This window comes from Lathyrus oleraceus, chromosome 6, assembly GCF_024323335.1.
Source record: "Lathyrus oleraceus cultivar Zhongwan6 chromosome 6, CAAS_Psat_ZW6_1.0, whole genome shotgun sequence".
Taxonomy (NCBI): domain Eukaryota; kingdom Viridiplantae; phylum Streptophyta; class Magnoliopsida; order Fabales; family Fabaceae; genus Lathyrus; species Lathyrus oleraceus.
In genome coordinates, this window is record NC_066584.1 from 11198860 (window position 1) to 11205296 (window position 6437).

The following is a 6437-nucleotide window of genomic DNA, read 5'->3' on the forward strand; positions in this document are numbered from 1 at the left end:
TCATTTCCAAAATTCTTGACCAATTCTCAACCAAACTTGAAGATTTCTTTTGCATTCATCTTCTATAATCATTGCCTTGGACTGTTTTTGGAGATTGGAGTGAGAAGCTTGGCTAATCGCAACTGTCCATAACCACATCAACAATGGTGAATTCGAGTTTTGAGTTCTAGAAGCAAAGGCAATCGAAGCAAGCACCTCCATTCACCTTCTCCATCCTCCTAGTGTTGCTGTTTTCACGATTTGAGCTCTAAAAGCATTGCAATCGCGACTGCCATATCCGAGTAAGTGAAAATTCGAACCTCATGAAAAGCTTGATTGTTATGTGCATTCTATAGTGCGTTTGATGTAGATTACGATGATGTATTTAGAATTGCAAACGGATGACTGTGGTGTGAGAAATCTAGATTTGAAGATAAGAACATAAACCCTAAGTGAGTCGATTCGAGAGATTGAGGAACTTTTAGGTCATGATAGTATGATATTTGTGATCCTCTTGTTGAGACGGTTAAAACGGTTATAGCCTTGTCAATTTTTGTTAACATTTGATGTTCTTCAATTTTTTCATATTTCTGGAAATGCTGCTTGTGGAAGACGATGAAACAGTAGCTTTTGATCCAAAATTTCAGTTTGAAAATTTAAAATTAGTGTTTCCCGCCATTGCCTGTAATATTTACAGAAATGCTACTGCAATTTTGTTTAATTATTAAAAAATGTTTAACACATTAAAAAATTCAGAAAAAATAGTAAAAGAAATCAGAAAAATATGAGAAAAATTTTGTTGACTTCCTTGGTTTGTGTAGGTTTTTTTTGACCTATTGGTCAAAGTTGTGCTTGGCAATTTTTTTAGTTGACCTAGGGTTTTCCATTGTATGTCCATTTTTGATACATGTTTGTAATTTGATCATGAAATGCTCATAATGTAGAATAAATTCTTGAAAATTTTTGTGGTGGTTCTTGACTCATTGAGGATTATTTATATGTAAATTTCATGAATTTTGGATACCTGGTTAGAGAGCAGCAAATTCTGGAACTTAGGTGTGACAATTTGTGTCACACCTCATTATGTCAACTTGCAGGATTTTTTTGAGTGACCTATACATGTTGAAATAAAATGAAATTTTGCATGATGATTGGTTGGCATGTTGGGATGTTGTATGAATTTTTGTAGAATTTTTCACTGCATTTTCTATTTGATCATGATTTTTCATTTCTGGAGATCATTTGTGCAAGCTCATATGACATAGGTTTGTAATTTTGATGTGAAATCCTCATATGGTATTGTATGGCCATGAAATTTGATATGCATGAACTAGACACATGTTAGGACCTCCTTGTTTTGGTCTCATCCATTTCTTTTTAGTTTCCAATGAGATATGAATTTTTGAAGTGGATGTATGCATTGATGGTGTGAATTGGAGCATGAAATTGTGTCTGTTTTTGTTGATTTTCATTGACATGGTTCCATTTGCCCAATTGAGCTCAAATTTGACATGGTAGACCTTGATTGACCCCTGTTTAGGTGTATTTAATTTGAGATTTTTTTGATGTGTTTTGGCATGGCTTTGAATGCAATACTTCTGTTTGTATATTTGGTGCTTCATTTGAACCAATATGGATTGTTTTGTGCATGAATTGAACTTGATGGATGATATAAACATGAGACCAATGATGTTTGCTCTTGTTTGACATTAATTTGATGTTGGATGGTGGATACCTTGCTGTTTTAATTTTTTTTCTTGCTTTTGGACCCTAGGCTTGGCCTAGTGGTCTAGTTGCTAATATTTGCTTGGTTTTTCAGGATCAAAAGCATAATGTACATGGAGAATGATCCAAATCCAATTTTGATTGATGTTGTGGATGTTTGTGCACTAACATAACATTTTTTTGTAGGTGTTGGAGCTTGGGCTTAAGCCTTGAGCTTGCTTTGTGTTGTATTGTTTAAACTGTTTGATTGTTTGCCGTATAGTTTGTCTGATTGATTACTGATTGAGTTTGATTGTTTCCAGGTACTTTAGTTGCTCAGTTCCTTGTGAACTATTGCTTTGCTTTGCTTAAGCAACTTGCATTTGAGGTATAACCTTCTTACTTCATGTAGTCTGGAGACCCGGCTGTTACCGGGCCGGGCAAATTGTCTGAAGTCCTCCTTAAGAGGCAATGCTTGTGTATGTTTATTTTTCAAGCCCAAGCAGGAAAAGTCCTTCAAGTAAGGCAATTGGTGGAAGGTAGGGACAAGCAACCTGTCCCCCACTATTCAGTTGAGTCTTCTCCTTGCTCCCATTACATGGTTGTAGCATTGAGATCAAAAGCCCAAGATCTGTTGTGTCAGAGTCATCGAGTATAGAAGGGTTCCCCTATTCTGGACCCATGCTCATTTGTCAGCTCTCCCTGGTTAGGGATATGAGCTGTGAGGTCTGATCCTCACTTCACCTCTACATCTGCTTCACCTTAGCCTCGTAATGGCAAGGTTAAGAGCAAAACCAGCCTGTACAGACGACTTGCTTAGGCAGTCAAACCCGATTGATTGAGCCCCTTGTTTGGCTATAGTGGGTGTTATGTGGATATCTGATTGACATGCTTGTTTGAGATGCCTGTTCTCATTTGATGATATATGATTGTATGCTTGTGTGCTAGCTTCTTTCCTGGTTAGGTTAGTTTGCTTATGCAAGTAGGATAGAAAACCGAACTTAGGGTTAACGATGCATGACAACATTAGGCTCGAGTCTCAGCTCCCTAGTTGTGTGTCTTTCCCCGGTTTCTGGTTAGCAATTTAGTCCCTTTCAGGGGAACTACATCGCCCTGATCCTCGTGCCAGACGAGGTATGTAGGCAGGTGGTCGTGCGAGACCACTCCGGGCAACCTTTTTCTTTTTTTGCGTGTGTTTGCTTGTTATCTGACTGTGTGTTTGGGTTCGGATGCCGACGTAAGCCCAGTGATTGGCAGTCGGGCTCCACGTTTGCCCTTTTGAGTGTGTTTTGGTTCGGATGCCGACATAATTCCATCAAGTGGTTGTCGGGCTCCATGTTTGCCACCCTTGCTTGTTTGATTGTTTTGTGTTGTTTGGCGTGCGTAAGCCGAACTACAGTGGCTCTGATTCTTGTTCCAGACAAGATATGTAGGCATAAGGTGCGATACCTTATCGAGCCCGTTCCTCTTAACCCCACCTGCGTTCCCCGTGTGTGTGTGTGATGTTTAGCAACCTTTTCTTTATTCTAGGACGTGGATCCCTAGGAGTACCTAGGACGTGAGGGGTGCTAATACCTTCCCCTCGCGTAACCGACTCCCGAACCTTTTCTCTCTGGTCGCGAGACCATGTCTTTCCAGGTTTCTCTGAGCGTTTCCTTTCCCTATCTTGGGATAAATAACGTTTAGTGGCGGCTCTGTGTGTTTTTATTTTTAGGCTCGCCGGTTGATTTTTCGCAGGATGCGACACATGCATCTTTGGAATGTTGCGGGAGCGTTGCATAGTCCAAATGGCATTCATCGATAAGAAAATGTACCATAAGGGCATGTGAAGTTAGTTTTCTCTTGGTCGTCAGGATGGATAGGAATTTGAAAGAATCCTGAATAATCGTCTAGATAGCAGAAATGGGAATGCTTAGCTAATCATTCAAGCATTTGATCAATGAAAGACAGAGGAAAATAATCCTTTCGAGTGGCTTTGTTCAGTTTCCTATAGTCGATGCACATTCTACTTTCGGTCACAACTCTTTGTGCTATAGATTCTCCCTTCTCGTTCTTAACAACTGTAACACCCCCTTTCTTGGGTACTACATGAACGGGGCTAACCCATTGACTATCAGAGATCAGATATATGACTCCTGCATCCAATAACTTCTTTACTTCATCCTTGACTACAGTACTTAAGATTGGGTTGATCCTTCTCTGGTGTTCTCTATAGGTTTTACAATCTTCCTCTAGTATAATGCGATGCATACAGATGGAAGGACTTATTCCTTTTAGATCAGCGATGTTGTAACCTAACACAGTTGGATATTTTCTTAAGACATCTAGTAACTTTCCAGTTTCAATTTGTCCTAAGTCTGCGCTGACTATTACTGGTCTTTTGAGTTCAGTGTCTAGGAATTCGTATCTTAGGTTCTTGGGTTGTGTTTTTAATTCTAAGTCTGGTTTCTTCGGGCATGGCATGTGATTGGGTGTAAGTGCTAAGCATTCGCTTAGATTGTCATTTTGGTATGGTTCACTCCAATTATCATCTTCAAAGATTGGAGGTATTTGGATTTTCATTATATCAGAATATGTGGTTTCTTGCATCTCCATATCTCTTACGCACTAGTCTATAACATCAAGTAGATAACAAGTATCGTCTATAGCTGGCGCTTGTAAGAATTGTGTCAAGATGAATTCAACTTTTTCTTCTCCAACTTCGAATGTTAGCTTACCTCTTTTCACGTCTATTATGGCTTCGGTGGTAACTAATAATGGCCTTCCTAATATAATAGGTGTAGTGGCATCTTCTTTGATATCCATGATTATGAAGTTGGTAGGAATGTAGAATTGTCCTACACGTACTGGAACATTCTCTAGTATACCAACAAGATATTTGATTGAGCGGTCATCTAGTTGAACAAACATCTTGGTTGGTCTTAGTTCTCCCATGTTGAGCCTTTTACAGATGGATAAGGGCATTACACTAATGCTGGCTCCTAAGACGCATAAAGCTTTGTCTATGACGAACTTTCCAATGACACAGGGTATGGAAAAACTACCTGGGTCTTTCAGTTTGGGAGGCATGTTGTTTTGGATTATTGCGCTACACCCAGCAGTAAGTGTAACTGTTTTGTTATCCTCGATCTTTTTCTTATTGGATATGATCTCTTTAAGAAACTTAGCATACGAGGGCATTTGTGTGATAACTTTTGTAAAGGGTATTGTGATGTTCAGTTGCTTCAGAAGTACAACAAATTTCTTAAATTTCCCTGCAGTTTTAGAATTTGCGAATCTTTAAGGATACAGAATGAGTGGTTTATAAGGTGGTGGAGGCACATAAGATTTTTCTTTCTCTTCGGCCTCTTGGGTATTATCTTCCTTCTCCTTCGGTTCACTTACCTTCTCAGTTGTTGTTTTGTCAGATTTTTGGTACATGGCAGGATTTTGAAGTCTTGAATCTATGGGTCCGTCTAGTTCTTTTCCACTTCTCAATATAACAGCATTTGCATGTCCTTTTGGATTAGGTTTTGGCTGTCCAGGAAATGTGCCAGCAGGAGCAGCAGTAGATGCTTGTTGCTGAGCCACATGTGAAATATGTGTTTCAAGCATTTTGTTGTGGATGACTAAAGCGTCTATTTTGCTTGCTAATTGTTTAAGTTGCTCACTAGTGTGTATGTTTTGGTTCAAGAAGTTGTTGTTTGTTTGAGCTTGGGTAGCTATGAAACTTTCCATCATTAGTTCAAGGTTGTACTTCCTAGGAACGTTAGGAGCATTAGTAGCTGGCTTTTGATATCCAAGTGGAACAGCAGGTGCTTGGCCAGGTGCATACAAAACGTTGTTGTTCTTGTACGAAAAGTTAAGATGGTTTTTCCAACCCGGGTTATAGGTATTCGAATAAGGGTTTCCTTTTGCATAATTTACTTGATCAGTGGCGACTCCTGCTAATATCTAACATTCTGGTGCAGTGCGTCAAGGAACTCCACATAACTCGCAGTTTGGAGTTACGGCAGCCACGGTGGTTGCGGGTGGTATGGTCAAGTTGTCTAACTTTTGAACAAGGGCATCTACCTTTGCATGGACATGGTCAAGGCTACTGATTTCGTATATTCCACCTTTTCTTTGGGACTTTTCTACTGGAGTTCTTTCACCTCCCCATTGACAATGGTTTTGGGCCATGTTTTCAATGAGTTGATAGACTTCGTTGTATGGCTTGTCCATAAGTGCACCGCTCGCGGCAGCATCTACTATCAGTCTTGTGTTATACAGAAGCCCATTGTAAAATGTGTGAATGATCACCCAGTCTTCGAGACCGTGATGTGGACACATCTTCATCATGTCTTTGTATCTCTCTCATGCGTCTTAGAGAGATTCTGCATCTTTTTGTCGAAATCCGTTGATTTAAGCTCTCAGCATAGCAGTTTTGCTCGACGGAAAATATCGGGCTAAGAAAATGTTCTTCAGTTCTTCCCATGTAGTGACTGAGTTGGATGGCAAGGATTGCAACCAAGCCCAAGCTCTGTCTCTTAGAGAGAAAGGAAAAAGGCGTAGTCTTATCGCATCTTTAGATACACCATTCGCCTTCACAATGTCTGCGTACTGCACAAACTTGGTCAAATGTTCATTAGGGTCGTCCGTAGGATTTCCAGCAAATTGATGTTGTTGGACAACTGATAGCAATGAGGGTTTGAATTCGAAATCATTTCGATCGATAGCAGGGGCAGCAATGCTATTGTGAGGTTCTTGTTGGGACGGGTAGCGTAGAACTTAAG

At 39.9% G+C, this 6437-nt stretch overlaps 1 non-coding gene across 1 annotated transcript; it reads left to right on the top strand.

Annotated features, from left to right (window-relative positions):
- The first annotated feature begins 5974 nt into the window (after positions 1 to 5974).
- LOC127099891 (small nucleolar RNA R71) lies at positions 5975 to 6081 on the top strand. Its single transcript, XR_007794354.1, has one exon. It is a non-coding gene; the product is annotated as a small nucleolar RNA R71 (small nucleolar RNA).
- The last annotated feature ends 356 nt before the right edge of the window (positions 6082 to 6437 follow it).